This window comes from Gnatocerus cornutus, unplaced genomic scaffold, assembly GCF_029298725.1.
Source record: "Gnatocerus cornutus isolate USDA-ARS CGAHR unplaced genomic scaffold, icGnaCorn1.1 ctg00000224.1, whole genome shotgun sequence".
NCBI lineage: Eukaryota > Metazoa > Arthropoda > Insecta > Coleoptera > Tenebrionidae > Gnatocerus > Gnatocerus cornutus.
The window spans coordinates 1-13,702 of record NW_028275545.1 but is presented as its reverse complement, the minus strand read 5'-3'; the positions used below and the strand labels follow the sequence as shown (position 1 = coordinate 13,702).

General features: G+C 45.0%; 1 non-coding gene across 1 annotated transcript; it reads right to left on the bottom strand.

The window, feature by feature from the left end:
- Window positions 1-7,890: 7,890 nt before the first annotated feature.
- On the bottom strand, window positions 7,891-8,010 carry LOC148165749 (5S ribosomal RNA). The gene has a single exon (XR_015771209.1). It is a non-coding gene; the product is annotated as a 5S ribosomal RNA (ribosomal RNA).
- Between the last annotated feature and the right edge of the window lie 5,692 nt (window positions 8,011-13,702).

Genomic DNA, 13,702 nt, shown 5'->3' with positions numbered 1-13,702 from the left:
CAAGTGCATTGTTCAGTTCTTTAAGTATTATGAGCAAATTTTTCATATTTACATTTTTGTTCAGCCTGGAAATTTCGGCGTTTATTTTACAAAATTCTGTCATGCTGCTTGTTTCTGGAATTTTCGTTTTGGTTGGTGTTTGCCTTGTTAAAATTGGCGAATTTGCTGCGCTCGTTGAAGGCGTCGGCAGAGGCGGAAATGATTTATCGGTAAAAACAATGGACTCACCTGTTGGTTTCTTTGGCTGGGTCCACGGATTGACCTTTGGGATCGGCGCGGGGGCTAATTTAGCCCTCTTGTTGGCGACCTTCTGACGTCTTTCTTCTTGGAGTTCCTCGATGCGGGTTACCTTGGCGATGTAGACCTCGCACGTGGTTTGCGAGGCAGCGTGTCCTTGTTTCCCGCAGTTGGCACATTTGGGAATGTACGTCGGGTCGGGCTTATGGGGGCAGTCGCGGGTCCAGTGGTACTGAGAGCATCTTACGCACGTCGGTTCGAGGTTGCAGTTCCTCGTGCCGTGGCCCCATGCCTGGCACCGGTGACACTGTGTCATCTTCTTCTTATTGAGGTATTTCTCGAAACGCACCCTGACGTTGAGAATCGCCCGACACTTTTTGTTCAGTGACTCGACAGTCTCGCTGTCGGCCACTGTTACGATGTAATGGGGCCTCTTGGTGTTGGGCCCCATTTTTCTCACATTGGTAGCTTCAATCTTGCAGCTCTTGAGCTCTGCAAGAACGGATTCGGGCTCAGGGTTGTTGTCCAGCCCCTTGATTACAAACGTTGACGTTTTGAGTCCTTTTGGGGTGAACGTGTGGAATTCCACTTTTCCTGCCGTGAGTTTGTTTTTCATCGTCGTGTGGATGTCTGTCGTGTTGGGGTACACAAGGGTTTTCTCCCTTGTGTAACGCACTTGGTAACCGTTGTCGCAATCGGCGAACAATTCTCTGAGACGGTTGTGCGTTATGTTCCGGCCGTGGATGATGATCGGCGGCGGTCTCCTTTCGTTCGCGGTCGCGGTGGTTTTTGTCCTGGAGGATGTTTCCTCCGTTTCCATGTTGTCTTCTTCATCCTCTTCATCAGAAGAGATTGGTTGAAATCGGTTAGCGTCGATTGGTACTGGCACGTACCTCACCTTTTGTTTCACTTTTTTCACCGTTTTCTTCGGCTTCAGCCAGTTGAGGCTCGAACTGGCCATGTTTTCGGTGGTCAGTGCAGGCTTAACCAGCCTGCGCTGTATCGAACTTGGTTTAATTCCTCTTGTTGTTAAAACAACAATTGGGACACGATTCACTTTGTTCAAGGCACGTGGCACTTTGCACTGTGGTCACAACTTAAACACTGAGAGGGGGAGCTCTCTATCGCACGTCCGTTCGCTACGAGCGCTCGGACAAGACTGGACGAGAACCGGTAGTTTTCAACGTGGTATGGTCGTTGCCTGGTAAAATTTTCCAAGATGGTACGTTGACGATTTTTTGTGATTGTTCGATCGTTTGGATGTGACATTTTTCGATGGTACACATGTCAGAAAATGTACAAGATTTAAAAGAAGAAAAAAAAAAAATTTTTTTTTGCGAGTCGTTTTTTAGTTTTTTTTTTGCGACAAAATGACGAAAAAAAAAAACTCGTATGAGGCGTTAAATTAAATTGTTCGTTTGACGATCTCAACGAGTCACTTGCGATTAACGTAATTTAAAATTTGAGAACTTACTTACTCACTTGCTTGCTTAGATGGAAATAGCACCCACTTGAAGTAAACGCCGACACGGACCGGAGATGAATAAACTCCGAACGGACGGGGTTAATTCATGAACTGACCGTAGTACGGTCGAAGGTTCGCCGCCGCCGCTACCTGCTTTCTTTCTTAGAACTGATAACAGAGTTGGTTTCTTTGTCTGTTCATTCATCGAAATTCCCACCACTCTGGCCGGGCCGGGCGGGGTGGGTGTGTGTTGTTTCATGATTTGTTCTCTTCTCGATTTATTCTTTTTCCGACGTCGTTCGATTCATAGAGATGTTTTCGTCGAAAGTGTGGTCGCGTTTACATTGCATTAAAATTTAATTTGTTCCAGTGCGACGATGAAACAAGAAAAAAGTTTCAAGTAAGTACGCACGCACGCACACCTACATATTTCATTTTTTAAATCTTTCGACGTTCGTAGTTTCTGCTCGAAATGTCGACTAATAGTAGGGAATGTTTTGTTGATTTGTTTGTTTTTCGTTTTTGAGAAGAACAAATGAAAATTTCGTTGGATTTCTGTCGACCGACGACCGACTGAAAATCCGCCGACATCGACGTAGTTTTATTTAGAGTGTCTGAAAAATGCAAACAATGCAAGATTTCCGTATTTTTGTTGGTTTGTGGTGTTTGGGGAGTTTTTTTTATGATTATAAAATGGTTTCGTCGAGAAAAATTGCTTCTTTCGCAATGAATTGGCAAGAAAAATTAAAAAACTCGTCCGTTCCCGTCGCTGGATGTTCGACGGTGGTCCGTCTGATTTTCCCTTTATTTTCGTAAAATTGACGAGAATTTCGCCGTCAAAACTGTTTTCGGTGATGTTTCGATGATGGGATTTCGTCGTGTGAGGTAATTTTTGAGGAAAAAATGTCGATTTTGCGAAAAAAGTCGTTCGAAAAGTCCGTTCGTCGTACAAATTCGTTTCTCATGGTCGAGTCCGAAATTGACATCGTTTTTTTTCCGACCTGTTCGTCAAGATCGTTTTCAAAAATCAACTCCTACGAAAGGCGAAGGTTTTATCTTCGTTCTTGAAAAAATTCGACCTTCTCGGACGTCATCTTCGACCGTTTGTGAATTTTTTTCCTACACTCTGCAGGTTCGTCGGTCGTCGCTCCGATCCGTGCTGCGTCTCTTTGCGAGGCGATTTTCGAAAAGATCGCACGTACTTTTCGACCGATTCGTTCGTGAAACTTGTAGAGGATGCTTCCAAGTTTGTCTGGTCGAAAGCGGAACTTTCCTGTTATTCGTGGAAAACGCGTAACGTCGGCGTCGAACTTGGATGTCATCTCCTTGTTTCGGAGGGTCTTTGTTCGAGTCGACGTTCGATCGGTCCTTGTTCGCTTTTGGAGGTCGGCTGGTCGTCCGGGAAAACTTGAGGTTATTCAGGAGGCCATCGCCGACCGAATCGCTCATGTTCCCGCACCCGGAGGCGGTGATCTTCGCGTAAAGAGAACGATGCCATCACGCGAAAGCTGTATTCGAGGCCCACTGAATTTTCTAACTCGACGAGAAGGCTCTCGTTTAGTCCGCGGTCCGCGCGTTTTCGAACGCGCCAACACTTTGACTTTGGCGCCCAATTCGTTCTGTAAAGTTCATTCGTTCTTTCACCGAAGAATAAGCCTACCTATAATAAAAAGAAAAAAACGCGCGCGCGATAGACGAAAATATGGCCGACGTAGAAAATCAAGCAGCTTCGACGGTCGCCGGTGCCACTTCCGGCTCCTCACCGGTGAAGAAGGAGAAGAAGCCCAAAAATCCGAGAAGCAAACCTTCTCATCCGCCCACTTCGGAGATGGTCACCAACGCCATCAAAGGCTTGAAGGAACGCGGCGGTTCTTCGTTGCAGGCGATCAAGAAATATGTCGCGGCCAACTACAAAGTCGACGCGGAAAAATTTGCGCCTTTCATCAAGAAGTACCTTAAGGGCGCCGTCGCATCCGGTTCGTTGGTCCAAACCAAAGGAAAAGGAGCTTCCGGTTCGTTCAAGTTGGCTTCTGCCGTCACCGGTGCAGCTAAGGCTCCGTCCGCCACGAAAAAGAGATCTGCCGCTGCGACCGCGTCGTCATCGGCGAAATCCAAGAAGACGGGCGTTGCTAAACGTTCCGTCGCGTCAGCGCCGACGTCCGCCGAAAAAGGATCCGCCTCAAAAGCCGGTAAGAAGGCCGCCCCCGCCGCTTCGGCCAAGTCTAAGAAAACTGCCGCCGAAAAGAAGAGCGTCGCCGTATCGAAGGCTAGAAAGGCTGCGTCCGCTCCCGAAAAGAAAGCCAGCGCCGCCTCCAGATCGCCCGTCAAACCCAAGACGCCATCGAAAGCGAAGAAATCCAACAAGGCCGGTCCAACCAAGAAACCGAAAACGGCCAAAGCCGTCACCGTCAAAGCGAAAAAAACCGCTTCACCCAAGAGAAAGAAGTGAAAAGTCGACGACGATGATTTAATTTTTTCAACGACGACGACGTCCTGGTGGTTTCGGGAACGTGCTCCGATCGTATATATCGACGTAGGGGCACCATCGATACAAATAAATGGCCCTTTTCAGGGCCACAATTATTTTCAAGAAACGAACGAAAGATTCGCTTGGACAATGCACATTCTGTTGAGGAGATACATACTTTCATTTGATTTTCTTGTCTATTCATTTGACTGTCGAAACAGTGTTATTACAAAGAATGATAAACTTTATTATATAATAATGTTTCAAATAGTCTCAGTTAAAAGAAAATTTAATGTGAAAGAAAAAAGCAAAAGTTTATCGTTTTATGTAAGTACGAATTTTGTGAATAAATCACATAACCTAACTTTTTTTTTTTTTTTTTTTTTTTTTCAATCTCAAAAAGTTGCATGCGCGAACGATAAATTTTCAATTCGTTGGAAAATAATTGTGGTTCTGAAAAGAACCGATTTTTTTTTTCTTCTTTTAACACCTTCGAAGATGAAGAATTTGTTAATTCTAGATGGTCGGATCGGATGGATGGATGGATGGATGGAGGAAATTTAAGCCCTCTCGCCACGAATGCGTCTCGCCAATTGGATGTCTTTCGGCATGATGGTGACACGTTTGGCGTGGATGGCGCACAAGTTGGTGTCTTCGAAGAGGCCGACGAGATAAGCCTCGCTGGCTTCTTGAAGTGCCATCACGGCCGAACTTTGGAAACGGAGATCGGTCTTGAAATCTTGGGCGATCTCTCGGACGAGACGTTGGAAAGGCAGCTTGCGGATCAAAAGTTCAGTGCTCTTTTGATAACGACGAATCTCACGAAGGGCGACCGTACCGGGCCTGTAACGGTGAGGTTTCTTGACACCTCCGGTGGCGGGAGCGCTTTTTCTGGCCGCCTTCGTGGCCAACTGTTTTCTAGGTGCCTTGCCACCGGTAGATTTACGAGCCGTCTGTTTAGTTCTCGCCATCTCGGATATCGGATGAATCAAATGAAAAGAATTAACGTAGGTAGTGGCTTGCTTGCTTGCTTCGACCGAACGACCGACCGTACGTACGAACGTTCGAAAGTCAACTGAAAATTTTCGTCGCGCCAACGGCCGTTTTATAAACTCGATGAGTCATACGGCGACGCCATTGGTGGATTCGTTTTTAACGCGAGGTGGAGCTGCCGTAACTTATAAATAGTCCCGCGGAATGAAATTTTGACGTTAGTTCCATAACGAACTTGGTCGAAGCTACGTCGTTTTGTACGAAGAATTTCCTAATTTTATCAAGATGACCGGTCGTGGTAAAGGTGGCAAAGGATTGGGAAAAGGTGGCGCCAAACGTCATCGCAAAGTTCTACGCGATAACATCCAAGGTATAACGAAACCGGCGATCAGAAGATTGGCTCGTCGTGGTGGTGTGAAACGTATTTCCGGTCTCATCTACGAAGAAACCAGAGGTGTGTTGAAGGTCTTCCTCGAGAACGTCATCCGTGACGCCGTAACTTACACCGAACACGCAAAACGTAAGACCGTCACCGCCATGGACGTCGTCTACGCCCTGAAACGTCAAGGTCGTACCCTTTACGGTTTCGGCGGTTAATTTTATCATTTTATGACGTGTATCCGCATCCTCAGAGGAATAACAACAAACCCCCCGCAGGCAAGCAAACAAACAAACAAAAAAAAACGGTTCTTTTCAGAACCACAAAATAAATCAAACGAATTAAATATGTTGCTCAATTGTGTGTTTGTCTTCAAATCGAAATGAAAATCGTACGGAGTGAGTGATCATTTTAATTTGTGATCCAGGCGGCGACTTTGACAATTTTGACAGCAGTTTTAGGTTAGAATGACCATCGTTAAAAGAACGTTTTTGCCACGAAGAGTATATTTGAGGTTATGTCCAATATGGGGTAGAGTTACTCTCCTCAGACGTGACTTGAAACAAAATCTCATAGCAAATAAAACGATTGATTGTAGTATTACGGCTCACCGCTGACGACTGCTGCTGCAAGAAATTATCGAGACGGAGAGCACGTATAGGCGACCGGTGTGTGTGTGTATGTTCTTAACAGATTAATGTGCGAAATGTGAAGAAATTTACGACGAATCGGAATGTTTCTTGAATTAGATAATCAATAAATTATTATAGATAGAGTTGTCGAGTTCGTGCTTTAGTCGGGCATTGAATTTTTCTAAAAATTACGATGAAAAGTCGTAAAAATCATCTTTCTTGGTTGAATGTAATCGAAAATCTTCCGTTCAGTCTACGCTCGTATAATGAATTAATTGATCGGTTTAACTTTAAAATATCTAAAAGACTTTTTAACATGATTCTCATAGGTTGTTGTATTTTGGCGAAAAAATCAATTCGTTCGAGTTGAATTTTTGGCCCTGAGAAGGGCCGATGTGAAGATGGTTTTTATAAAAGTTTTTGTTTTTCGTTCGAGATGACGGCGGCGAAGAATTAAATTTAAGGCTTCTTTTCGGTCTTCTTGGGCAACAACACCGCCTGGATGTTGGGCAAGACACCGCCTTGGGCGATGGTAACGCCGGAAAGGAGCTTGTTTAACTCCTCGTCGTTCCTTATAGCCAATTGAAGATGTCTCGGAATGATACGGGTTTTCTTGTTATCTCTGGCGGCGTTTCCTGCCAATTCGAGAACTTCGGCGGCTAGATATTCCATTACGGCCGCCAAATAAACGGGAGCACCTGCACCCACTCTTTCGGCGTAGTTTCCTTTACGCAGAAGACGATGAATTCTGCCGACGGGAAACTGAAGTCCGGCACGACTGGAACGAGACTTCGCCTTTCCCTTCACTTTACCTCCTTTTCCTCTTCCGGACATGTTGTTATACGATATAAACAGCAAAACACCTACTGCGACTGACACGAAGCGCACTGACAAACGTACGGCTTGAAATAAATGCCGAACGCGGCGAAGGCTAGAAATTTATATGGTCGGTACAGCGCCATCTCGTTAGGGCAATGGTCGAACGACGAACTAAGGCGGAGCGCCTGTTTGTCGCTCGCTCGTTATAAATAGAGGGATTTTAGGTGTGCGGCGTTTTAGATCGAGTATACTCGTCGTAACGTGCACGTCGTGTCTGTCTCGTTTTCTGTTTTTAAACGTTTTTTTAACTCGACGACTAGAAGAGAATGCCACCCAAGACCAGCGGTAAGGCGGCCAAGAAGGCCGGAAAAGCTCAAAAGAACATCTCGAAGAGCGACAAGAAAAAGAAGCGCAGGAGGAAGGAGAGTTACGCCATCTACATTTACAAGGTGTTGAAGCAGGTCCATCCCGATACCGGTATCTCCAGCAAGGCTATGTCTATCATGAACAGTTTCGTGAACGACATCTTCGAACGTATAGCTGCTGAAGCCAGTCGCCTCGCTCATTACAACAAACGTTCGACCATAACCAGCAGGGAGATCCAGACGGCGGTGCGTCTTCTTTTGCCCGGTGAATTGGCGAAGCACGCCGTTTCTGAAGGAACCAAGGCCGTCACCAAATACACCAGTTCAAAATAAATCCTCCTCGAGCAGCTTGGAAGTTGGTTGGAAAAAAAAGAAAAAAAATCGGTTCTTTTCAGAACCACAAATTCAACTCGAACGAATTAAAAATTTTCGTCTTCATACTATATAAGTTCCTGAGAGAAAATATAAATAGTGAAAAATATATTTAAAAAAAGTTTGACATCAGAAATGTTAATAAAAAAAGAAAAGAGTAGAGACAACGGCACGCGGTGTTCCCAAGCGGTCACCCATCCAAGTACTGACCGCGCCCGACGTTGCTTGACTTCGGTGATCGGACGAGAACCGGTAGTTTTCAACGTGGTATGGTCGTTGCCTGGTAAAATTTTCCAAGATGGTACGTTGACGATTTTTTGTGATTGTTCGATCGTTTGGATGTGACATTTTTCGATGGTACACATGTCAGAAAATGTACAAGATTTAAAAGAAGAAAAAAAAAAAATTTTTTTTTGCGAGTCGTTTTTTAGTTTTTTTTTTGCGACAAAATGACGAAAAAAAAAAACTCGTATGAGGCGTTAAATTAAATTGTTCGTTTGACGATCTCAACGAGTCACTTGCGATTAACGTAATTTAAAATTTGAGAACTTACTTACTCACTTGCTTGCTTAGATGGAAATAGCACCCACTTGAAGTAAACGCCGACACGGACCGGAGATGAATAAACTCCGAACGGACGGGGTTAATTCATGAACTGACCGTAGTACGGTCGAAGGTTCGCCGCCGCCGCTACCTGCTTTCTTTCTTAGAACTGATAACAGAGTTGGTTTCTTTGTCTGTTCATTCATCGAAATTCCCACCACTCTGGCCGGGCCGGGCGGGGTGGGTGTGTGTTGTTTCATGATTTGTTCTCTTCTCGATTTATTCTTTTTCCGACGTCGTTCGATTCATAGAGATGTTTTCGTCGAAAGTGTGGTCGCGTTTACATTGCATTAAAATTTAATTTGTTCCAGTGCGACGATGAAACAAGAAAAAAGTTTCAAGTAAGTACGCACGCACGCACACCTACATATTTCATTTTTTAAATCTTTCGACGTTCGTAGTTTCTGCTCGAAATGTCGACTAATAGTAGGGAATGTTTTGTTGATTTGTTTGTTTTTCGTTTTTGAGAAGAACAAATGAAAATTTCGTTGGATTTCTGTCGACCGACGACCGACTGAAAATCCGCCGACATCGACGTAGTTTTATTTAGAGTGTCTGAAAAATGCAAACAATGCAAGATTTCCGTATTTTTGTTGGTTTGTGGTGTTTGGGGAGTTTTTTTTATGATTATAAAATGGTTTCGTCGAGAAAAATTGCTTCTTTCGCAATGAATTGGCAAGAAAAATTAAAAAACTCGTCCGTTCCCGTCGCTGGATGTTCGACGGTGGTCCGTCTGATTTTCCCTTTATTTTCGTAAAATTGACGAGAATTTCGCCGTCAAAACTGTTTTCGGTGATGTTTCGATGATGGGATTTCGTCGTGTGAGGTAATTTTTGAGGAAAAAATGTCGATTTTGCGAAAAAAGTCGTTCGAAAAGTCCGTTCGTCGTACAAATTCGTTTCTCATGGTCGAGTCCGAAATTGACATCGTTTTTTTTCCGACCTGTTCGTCAAGATCGTTTTCAAAAATCAACTCCTACGAAAGGCGAAGGTTTTATCTTCGTTCTTGAAAAAATTCGACCTTCTCGGACGTCATCTTCGACCGTTTGTGAATTTTTTTCCTACACTCTGCAGGTTCGTCGGTCGTCGCTCCGATCCGTGCTGCGTCTCTTTGCGAGGCGATTTTCGAAAAGATCGCACGTACTTTTCGACCGATTCGTTCGTGAAACTTGTAGAGGATGCTTCCAAGTTTGTCTGGTCGAAAGCGGAACTTTCCTGTTATTCGTGGAAAACGCGTAACGTCGGCGTCGAACTTGGATGTCATCTCCTTGTTTCGGAGGGTCTTTGTTCGAGTCGACGTTCGATCGGTCCTTGTTCGCTTTTGGAGGTCGGCTGGTCGTCCGGGAAAACTTGAGGTTATTCAGGAGGCCATCGCCGACCGAATCGCTCATGTTCCCGCACCCGGAGGCGGTGATCTTCGCGTAAAGAGAACGATGCCATCACGCGAAAGCTGTATTCGAGGCCCACTGAATTTTCTAACTCGACGAGAAGGCTCTCGTTTAGTCCGCGGTCCGCGCGTTTTCGAACGCGCCAACACTTTGACTTTGGCGCCCAATTCGTTCTGTAAAGTTCATTCGTTCTTTCACCGAAGAATAAGCCTACCTATAATAAAAAGAAAAAAACGCGCGCGCGATAGACGAAAATATGGCCGACGTAGAAAATCAAGCAGCTTCGACGGTCGCCGGTGCCACTTCCGGCTCCTCACCGGTGAAGAAGGAGAAGAAGCCCAAAAATCCGAGAAGCAAACCTTCTCATCCGCCCACTTCGGAGATGGTCACCAACGCCATCAAAGGCTTGAAGGAACGCGGCGGTTCTTCGTTGCAGGCGATCAAGAAATATGTCGCGGCCAACTACAAAGTCGACGCGGAAAAATTTGCGCCTTTCATCAAGAAGTACCTTAAGGGCGCCGTCGCATCCGGTTCGTTGGTCCAAACCAAAGGAAAAGGAGCTTCCGGTTCGTTCAAGTTGGCTTCTGCCGTCACCGGTGCAGCTAAGGCTCCGTCCGCCACGAAAAAGAGATCTGCCGCTGCGACCGCGTCGTCATCGGCGAAATCCAAGAAGACGGGCGTTGCTAAACGTTCCGTCGCGTCAGCGCCGACGTCCGCCGAAAAAGGATCCGCCTCAAAAGCCGGTAAGAAGGCCGCCCCCGCCGCTTCGGCCAAGTCTAAGAAAACTGCCGCCGAAAAGAAGAGCGTCGCCGTATCGAAGGCTAGAAAGGCTGCGTCCGCTCCCGAAAAGAAAGCCAGCGCCGCCTCCAGATCGCCCGTCAAACCCAAGACGCCATCGAAAGCGAAGAAATCCAACAAGGCCGGTCCAACCAAGAAACCGAAAGCGCCGAAACCGAAAACGGCCAAAGCCGTCACCGTCAAAGCGAAAAAAACCGCTTCACCCAAGAGAAAGAAGTGAAAAGTCGACGACGATGATTTAATTTTTTCAACGACGACGACGTCCTGGTGGTTTCGGGAACGTGCTCCGATCGTATATATCGACGTAGGGGCACCATCGATACAAATAAATGGCCCTTTTCAGGGCCACAATTATTTTCAAGAAACGAACGAAAGATTCGCTTGGACAATGCACATTCTGTTGAGGAGATACATACTTTCATTTGATTTTCTTGTCTATTCATTTGACTGTCGAAACAGTGTTATTACAAAGAATGATAAACTTTATTATATAATAATGTTTCAAATAGTCTCAGTTAAAAGAAAATTTAATGTGAAAGAAAAAAGCAAAAGTTTATCGTTTTATGTAAGTACGAATTTTGTGAATAAATCACATAACCTAACTTTTTTTTTTTTTTTTTTTTTTTTTCAATCTCAAAAAGTTGCATGCGCGAACGATAAATTTTCAATTCGTTGGAAAATAATTGTGGTTCTGAAAAGAACCGATTTTTTTTTTCTTCTTTTAACACCTTCGAAGATGAAGAATTTGTTAATTCTAGATGGTCGGATCGGATGGATGGATGGATGGATGGAGGAAATTTAAGCCCTCTCGCCACGAATGCGTCTCGCCAATTGGATGTCTTTCGGCATGATGGTGACACGTTTGGCGTGGATGGCGCACAAGTTGGTGTCTTCGAAGAGGCCGACGAGATAAGCCTCGCTGGCTTCTTGAAGTGCCATCACGGCCGAACTTTGGAAACGGAGATCGGTCTTGAAATCTTGGGCGATCTCTCGGACGAGACGTTGGAAAGGCAGCTTGCGGATCAAAAGTTCAGTGCTCTTTTGATAACGACGAATCTCACGAAGGGCGACCGTACCGGGCCTGTAACGGTGAGGTTTCTTGACACCTCCGGTGGCGGGAGCGCTTTTTCTGGCCGCCTTCGTGGCCAACTGTTTTCTAGGTGCCTTGCCACCGGTAGATTTACGAGCCGTCTGTTTAGTTCTCGCCATCTCGGATATCGGATGAATCAAATGAAAAGAATTAACGTAGGTAGTGGCTTGCTTGCTTGCTTCGACCGAACGACCGACCGTACGTACGAACGTTCGAAAGTCAACTGAAAATTTTCGTCGCGCCAACGGCCGTTTTATAAACTCGATGAGTCATACGGCGACGCCATTGGTGGATTCGTTTTTAACGCGAGGTGGAGCTGCCGTAACTTATAAATAGTCCCGCGGAATGAAATTTTGACGTTAGTTCCATAACGAACTTGGTCGAAGCTACGTCGTTTTGTACGAAGAATTTCCTAATTTTATCAAGATGACCGGTCGTGGTAAAGGTGGCAAAGGATTGGGAAAAGGTGGCGCCAAACGTCATCGCAAAGTTCTACGCGATAACATCCAAGGTATAACGAAACCGGCGATCAGAAGATTGGCTCGTCGTGGTGGTGTGAAACGTATTTCCGGTCTCATCTACGAAGAAACCAGAGGTGTGTTGAAGGTCTTCCTCGAGAACGTCATCCGTGACGCCGTAACTTACACCGAACACGCAAAACGTAAGACCGTCACCGCCATGGACGTCGTCTACGCCCTGAAACGTCAAGGTCGTACCCTTTACGGTTTCGGCGGTTAATTTTATCATTTTATGACGTGTATCCGCATCCTCAGAGGAATAACAACAAACCCCCCGCAGGCAAGCAAACAAACAAACAAAAAAAAACGGTTCTTTTCAGAACCACAAAATAAATCAAACGAATTAAATATGTTGCTCAATTGTGTGTTTGTCTTCAAATCGAAATGAAAATCGTACGGAGTGAGTGATCATTTTAATTTGTGATCCAGGCGGCGACTTTGACAATTTTGACAGCAGTTTTAGGTTAGAATGACCATCGTTAAAAGAACGTTTTTGCCACGAAGAGTATATTTGAGGTTATGTCCAATATGGGGTAGAGTTACTCTCCTCAGACGTGACTTGAAACAAAATCTCATAGCAAATAAAACGATTGATTGTAGTATTACGGCTCACCGCTGACGACTGCTGCTGCAAGAAATTATCGAGACGGAGAGCACGTATAGGCGACCGGTGTGTGTGTGTATGTTCTTAACAGATTAATGTGCGAAATGTGAAGAAATTTACGACGAATCGGAATGTTTCTTGAATTAGATAATCAATAAATTATTATAGATAGAGTTGTCGAGTTCGTGCTTTAGTCGGGCATTGAATTTTTCTAAAAATTACGATGAAAAGTCGTAAAAATCATCTTTCTTGGTTGAATGTAATCGAAAATCTTCCGTTCAGTCTACGCTCGTATAATGAATTAATTGATCGGTTTAACTTTAAAATATCTAAAAGACTTTTTAACATGATTCTCATAGGTTGTTGTATTTTGGCGAAAAAATCAATTCGTTCGAGTTGAATTTTTGGCCCTGAGAAGGGCCGATGTGAAGATGGTTTTTATAAAAGTTTTTGTTTTTCGTTCGAGATGACGGCGGCGAAGAATTAAATTTAAGGCTTCTTTTCGGTCTTCTTGGGCAACAACACCGCCTGGATGTTGGGCAAGACACCGCCTTGGGCGATGGTAACGCCGGAAAGGAGCTTGTTTAACTCCTCGTCGTTCCTTATAGCCAATTGAAGATGTCTCGGAATGATACGGGTTTTCTTGTTATCTCTGGCGGCGTTTCCTGCCAATTCGAGAACTTCGGCGGCTAGATATTCCATTACGGCCGCCAAATAAACGGGAGCACCTGCACCCACTCTTTCGGCGTAGTTTCCTTTACGCAGAAGACGATGAATTCTGCCGACGGGAAACTGAAGTCCGGCACGACTGGAACGAGACTTCGCCTTTCCCTTCACTTTACCTCCTTTTCCTCTTCCGGACATGTTGTTATACGATATAAACAGCAAAACACCTACTGCGACTGACACGAAGCGCACTGACAAACGTACGGCTTGAAATAAATGCCGAACGCGTCAAGTCAAAATACATTTT